Source organism: Mastomys coucha, unplaced genomic scaffold (genome assembly GCF_008632895.1).
Source record: "Mastomys coucha isolate ucsf_1 unplaced genomic scaffold, UCSF_Mcou_1 pScaffold12, whole genome shotgun sequence".
NCBI lineage: Eukaryota > Metazoa > Chordata > Mammalia > Rodentia > Muridae > Mastomys > Mastomys coucha.
The window spans coordinates 87,428,155-87,434,801 of record NW_022196894.1 but is presented as its reverse complement, the minus strand read 5'-3'; the positions used below and the strand labels follow the sequence as shown (position 1 = coordinate 87,434,801).

At 47.1% G+C, this 6,647-nt stretch overlaps 1 protein-coding gene across 9 annotated transcripts in view; it reads left to right on the top strand.

The window, feature by feature from the left end:
* The window catches only part of Tiam1 (TIAM Rac1 associated GEF 1), a 358,057-nt gene that overhangs the window by 177,327 nt on the left and 174,083 nt on the right, over window positions 1–6,647 (top strand). For 5 of the 9 annotated variants that reach the window (XM_031364347.1, XM_031364342.1, XM_031364343.1 and 2 more), the window contains one exon: window positions 4,040–4,222. The exons of 2 other annotated variants lie outside the window; for them this stretch is intronic. The gene's annotated coding sequence lies outside the window, so the exon portion shown is untranslated. Of the gene's footprint in view, window positions 1–1,901; window positions 2,004–3,761; window positions 3,861–4,039; window positions 4,223–6,647 lie in introns of those variants that run through there. 2 more of the 9 variants (XM_031364344.1, XM_031364345.1) reach the window with 2 other exon arrangements.

Below are 6,647 nucleotides of genomic sequence, written 5' to 3'. Positions count from 1 at the left end.
GGAACTCTTTATCTGGAACTTCTTTTTTGATGTGAGTTTTTCGCTGCAGCTGGTTGATCTGATTCATTGCCTAATCGAATCTTGGGTGGGGTGAAGAGAGGAAGTTTGGCTGGAGGGTGGCACCAGGACTGGGGTCTTTGTAAGAGACAACATCTTAGAAGAACCGTATTTGCCCCCCCCCCGACGCCCCTCCCGATGTCCTGGTTCTTGTTTTCATGCATGCTTTCCTGGGTATGTGGTCTTTAATTGCTGTGTGAAGTCAGAAGGAAGTTTTGAGGCTGACAGACCTGTTTTGCATATTTCCGATCTCATCAGTGATTCGGTGATGCATTTGGAGCCAGGAATTTTGTATGTTTGTTACTAGCTAATCCTTCATGAAATTCCTTTTATAATAAGAAAGGTGAGGAGATGACTGGCTCTTAGGTTTGCAACTAACTATCCATTTTGCAACAAGGTCTTTCCTAGTTTGAAGAGAGTGGAATTGGGAGGTGTTCTTAGCTGATCTGGTCATTTTCCTAGGGTCAGGTGGGATGGCTTGGCTGTCTCTTCCACTCTGGTATTGCAGATCAGGGAACCGGCTGCCGGGAACCGTCCGCTTCCTTGAAGGTAAAGATCTACAAGTAAAGGAATGACTCCTCCACCAAACTAGACCTGTCCCAGGGGAGAACAGGTGGCATGGCGCAAGCTGTCACACCTGCTAGCTCTTATGTGGCTCCAGAAACAGCCCTGTAGGTAGGTGGCTGTGAGCAAGACGCTGTTGCACCTACTTCTGAGGAACTGTTGTCTGCTGCTCTGCAGGAGGCAGCTGAACTGGATCTTGTGATGGCCGGGGCACTGCTGAGTAATGGATGGGGTTCATGGAACAGTAATCCATAGAGAAAGGGGAAGCAGTGAGTCCCAGCTGAAGGGCTCCCTGAGGGTGTATGGGGGTGTATGAGGCTGGGGATGATTCTGCTTTGGACTACTAAGTGTCTGAAAAGCTCCAATTCTTGGGTTATAGTTTTCTTTTGGCTCCCTCTTCCCCTCCTGGTTTGGCTTTGTTTTATATACTTTTAAAGTTTTGAATATAGTTTGTCACAGATATATAGGACCACTGAAATTGTTTGCTTTAGTAACTATTTTTATTGGAAGTTCCCAGTTCTTATAAGGTTTAAAGTATATTGATATATAGTTATATTGGATAGATTGTTTTTAAGGACTGAGGCATATGTAAAAATGTTTCTTTTTCATTCTTGGCATTGGTTATATTTACCCCTTCACTCCCCCCCCCCCCCCCCCCGTGTGTGTGTGTGTACTTGGGCTAAAATCTATGATATCCCAAGCAAGTGTCATACCACTAAGCCACACTCTCCCACCTGTGTGTATTTTCTTGATCAGACTTACTAACATGTCAGTTCTATTGCTGTTGGAACAATCAACTTGGGTTTGTACTTGACACACAAAGCCCACCTCCTTCCTGAATTAACAACATTGAAAAGTACAGCTAAAACATTCTGCCTGTGAGATGCTGTCAGAAAGGTTTTCCAACATCCTTTGAAAATAAGCAGCTGAGTCCCTGTGCAGTAAAGAAGAAGGCAATATGTACTTGTCTTTGTGTCTTTGACGTTGATTCTGTTTTTCTGTTCACTTGTGAGCAGCATGCATATTGGGCCAAATTGTTCCAAGGTGGGTTTTGTGTATTCGCTGGGGCACACCCTGTGAAATTGTTTTAGAAGCATCCAGCCAGAGTATGCATGAGGCTGCCAGGTGATTTAATGTAGTGTGGGAGCGTTCAGCCCTCTCGGCGATACACATTTACCTTGTGCAAGAGTAGACAAATTTGTGGTAATGACTGGGGAGGAACATTTCATTTCTGTTCATATTTAATGCATGAGCCTGAGTGTTCTAAAGTTTAGAGAAACCTTTTGGTGTGGCGATGTAAAGGCTTTGACTCTGGCTCGCCAGTTAACTGTGAGGCCTCAGGATAACGCTAAACCTCTGATGTCCATATCTCCAGTGATAAGGTAGACACACAAACTACTTATGGCTGTGGGATTTCTCTTTCCAGGTTTCATGTAGGATACCTCTCGTGTGATTTGGCACACAGTAGGCTCTTCATGAATGGCAGCTCATTGAGTGTCTCCTGTTTCTAGTCTTCTCTGGTTATGCTTGCAATCTCAGCACCTATCTGTCTGCCTATCAGAATAATGGGAAAGGATAAAATAGAATTGGGAATGGAATAAAGTCGTCTCCCTATCTGTTCCCTCACTAGGAATGGGTAGATTGCCAGGGACACCTTTTACATTTCCCGTGGCTTTTTTGGGGTGTGGGGTGTGGGGTGGTTCGAGACAGGGTTTCTCTGTGTAGCCCTGGCTGTCCTGGAACTCACTCTGTAGACCAGGCTGGCCTTGAACTCCGCCTGCCTCTGCCCCCCAAGTGCTGGGATTAAAGGCGTGCGCCACCACTTCCTGGCTTGTGTTTTCATCTTAGTTTCTTTGTTAAATGATGGCAAAGTTATAGTCCTCTTCTTCTCTCAAGTGTTTACCATACCTTCCTGGGATTATTATTGTTTTCAGTTCATCTCTCTTTCCTCTCTACCTTCCTCTTATTTCCTCCTCAACAGAAGTGACATGATGAGCCACGGCCATGCAAGCTGGGAGAGTGAGGGTTCGGGGCAGAGGAGACAGCGTGGGTTTTAGAAAGGAATGTTGGGGTTTGAGGTCCTCCAACCCGGAGCCATTTCATCTTAGGGATTGTCAGGTAATAAGGCCCTGGGCAGGGTATGCTGTGATTTGTGCTTCATATTTATGCATCTTGAGTTACAGGGGACTGATCTGGGTGGGGAAGTGATTGTTAGCTGGATTAGCATTCATTTTATTATTGTACAGGGGAAGTCATTCTCTGGTGCGCCCAAGGTGTGATGGTAACTGTTGAGCTTCAGTGTGAAATCCTCTTCAAGGACGACATTTGCTCTTGGTCCAGCCTGTCTGTTCTGCTAGGCTGTCCATGCTGGTGCTGCCTCATTCCAGTGGACGCTAGATGGGGGAGGGATGGAGGTTGGGGTTCTCACATGTGTCTTGCCTCCCTTGAGTGCTCATGAGCTAGTGTTGTCATGGTGTTTGACTGGTGAGAGTTTGGGGGGGCGAATATCACCACTTTGGGGAAGTTCTGTTTGTATGCTGTTTGAACGAGGGCTAGAGGCTTTCTCCTGATCATAGTCTCCTTTAGCATCCCTGTGTTCCCACAGCAGTGAGATGGGATGGGCAGATACAGTCACTGCCATGCTGTTGTCTGCAAAGCCTAGTAGAACAAGAGCCTGGAAATGTCCTGTGGGTTCGTTAAATACCAGGTGCTTTCCCAAGCATTTATGTAGTACTCAGCACAAAAGTACTGTCCATGACATGTGAGGTACTTTTTCTGTGTCCTCTTGCCTGACAAAACTTTTCCTGGGAGGACTAGGCACACACAACTACTTACTCTGGATAGGGATCCCATGACAGACCAAATACTGATATCACCAAAGTCCAGCTTGGTAAACCAATGAGTTTTACTGAGGCTACTTACAGGAATATGGGTGAGGGGTTCCTTACGGGGCAGAAATGACTCCTGTAAAGGCAGCTGTAGCACCCAAGCCCACCCCAGCGTGGTGACAGCTCACAAGGCTGGGAACCTGGAGCACACTGCACAGCCTGCAGGCAGCTCAACAGGTTGGACAGAGTCCTTTCCGAGTGACTCTGGTCTAAACCTTCCAGGTAGCCCAGCTGGTTTCTGCTTCTCCCAGGGCGCTGGTCTGGTCACAGAATCTTTGCAGCCTGGATTGTCCCGGAATCTTCTTTTGTATCACTTACCCTGATAGGGAGAGGCGAGGCCTAATGAATCTGGTCAGTTTTGAGGACTTCTGGAAACTGTTTTGAGTCATTTTTCTTTATGCTTAAGGAATTTCTGTGCAGAATGGAAGGTTTCAATCTTGGGGCAAACTGTTAAACAATACCCTTATACTATACATGTTTTTGAAATATATGCAAAATGGGCCAAATCTAGTCTCTATCTGATCTGACAGGTAGGGCCATTGTGGACTGCGACCCACCTTTCCAGATCTGAGAGGAAGACTGAAGAGGAGGAAGAGAGCATCAGTCTCAGAGTCGATGATGTTCTGAATTTCAGTCCCTCACTCAGGACTTGAGCAGCGCCTTCAGATGGCACCTTTGGAGATCCTGACCAAGGCTCTTCTGTTTGGCCTGGGGTAAGTATGGTATTTGCAGAATTAGCATTTGACCTCTACAACCTTTACACCTTTATTGTTGTGGAGTGTTGCACAGACATAATGGAAAGTTTGGTGTTGGGAACTGGTTCTGGGCGATGGAGGTTACTGTTCTCCTCACCCAGAATCAGGCTTTGAAATGTGTGAGGGTTCCGATTCTCATGGCACAGTCTACTGTTGCATTATTCGGTGACTTTAGAGGTTGACTGCCTACCTCTGAGCTTCCCGCTTCCCTTTTGCCTGCTTGCCTGGTGTCAGGAAAGGGGAAGAAAGAACGGGTCTGACATCAGGGTTTCTGGGGGAAACCTGGTATTCCCTTGTGTGTGTTTGTTTCGTGTAGGATCATATTAAATGAGAGAGGCTCAGTCTTCTACCTGCAGAACGTGCTTGGGGAAAGCATGACATTTCATGGGAGTGTCATTGCTGTGGTCAGACTGGACAGTTTCATAGTGTGACCAGTCTGGAACTTTACCAGAAAGGATCTGGGACTAAACCATGCCTGAGTCACTTAGATGAGGAAGGCTTCAAAAAAGATAACTTTCTTCCTTGGAGGTCCAGCAGAAAGGGTCACACACACTTCATTTCTCCTCTGTGATTGGAGACAGTGGTGTCACTCTAGAGAATGATCATCACCAAGAGGTACTTTTGAGCAGATGGAGCAGTGGCTAAGCAGATAAGAGCATCTGTTTTTCTTCCAGAGGACGTGGGTTCAATTCCCAGCACTCATGTGGTGGCTCACAGCTGTCCATAATGCTAGTTCTAAATGATCCGATGTCCTCTCCTGGCCTCTACAGACATCTGGCACACACCCGGTGCAGTTACATACATGCAGGGAAAACACTCATATACATGAAGGAACTTCTGAGCAGTGCTGCTGTGTTGTTCTTCCCAGGTTTGCCTGCTGCTTGCCAGCTTACCCAAGCTGGGTGATAGCACCATTGTGTATTCATTCTTTTTAATGTTAACTAAGCAGGTTCTGGTAAGAGGCTGGTGGGTGCCTGCTTTGAACAAAATAGGAACCAGGACAGCAGCTGCTTCCTGAGGCTTGATAGACCCCTGCAGCTTCTATGATTTCCCACCAGCATTCCTGGTCCTGCTGTGGGCCCTGCTACAACCTGTTCTTCCAGTATTGCAGGTCACTCCTCCCTGCCAGAATCCAGAGCCAGCCTTGGCCACTCCCTTCTGACATGCCCAGCAGCTGCTAGAGAAGGTTCCTTGGGTGTTTTTATCACACTGTGTGACCCTAATTGGGTTCTGTGCTCTTCTCAATAGGTATGTCAGCAACAATTGCTACCCTGTAGTAACCCACTCTGCCTGTCTTCTGCCCCTTACCCTTGGGACCAGTCTCTTTCTGTGGAAGACTTCTCTGAGAGGGATTGGCTCCCCTTTGATCAAGTACTCAGGAATCCTCAAACTTTTATTTCATCCTTGGGGAGAGTTATCCACTAGAAAGCTAAATAGAAATCCTGACAACCTAACCCTAACCCCAACCCCAACCCCAACCCCAACCCTAACCCTAACCCTAGAAAGATGTCCCCAGCCAGCATTAAAGTTTCTCCTTGTCCCTTCCCCGTGGACTTCCTGTGGCTTCTGTTCCTCCATGGCCCACCATACCATGAATTTATCTTGACTCAGGCTTAAGTCAATTATTTAGAGCAACAAAGTTGGGGTATAGCAGAGCTCTCCCGCAGACCCTGGGCCCTTTGCTCTACAGTCTGTTTTGCCAACTAAGGTGCCCTGGGGGCTCCTCTACTGTGGGGCTGATGGTCCTAAACTCTCCATTGCATGAATCGCAGTGGCTTCGTTGGTTACTTGAGTGTCTCTGGAGAGGGAGAGGCTGCTCTCCGATCAGTCTTCCAGTACTGTGTCAGGGCATGATGTCCTTGCTTTCCCTGGAGCAGTCTTTCCCCTTCCCAAAGTCAACTACCTCCTGCTGTCTTCCTTCTCTAGACTGTGTACTCCAAGTTCCTATCCTAGAGTTGTGTATCCACTCTTTCCCTTGAATACCTTTCTCCCTGAAACTGTGTTACAAATCTTGTTTTTTTATTTTATTTTATTTTTTTGTATAGAATAGAGCTTTGAGCTTCTTTAGGGCATGGGGAGGGGAGTTGAGAGGGTAGTAGAGGCAGAGAAAGGCTGAGAGAGAGAATAGAGAAGTAGAGGCCAGCCATGAGCATGTGGAGAGAGGGGGGAAGGGAATGGGAAGAGGGTGGAAGCAGGAAGGGAAGAACAAGAGAGCAAGAGGTTGTTTGTTTGTTTTAAGAATTAGTTTATTAGCTGGGCGGTGGTGGCACACGCCTTTAATCCCAGCACTTGGGAGGCAGAGACAGGCAGATTTCTCGGAGTTCGAGGCCAGCCTGGTCTACAGAGTGAGTTCCAGGACAGCCAGAGCTATACAGAGAAACCC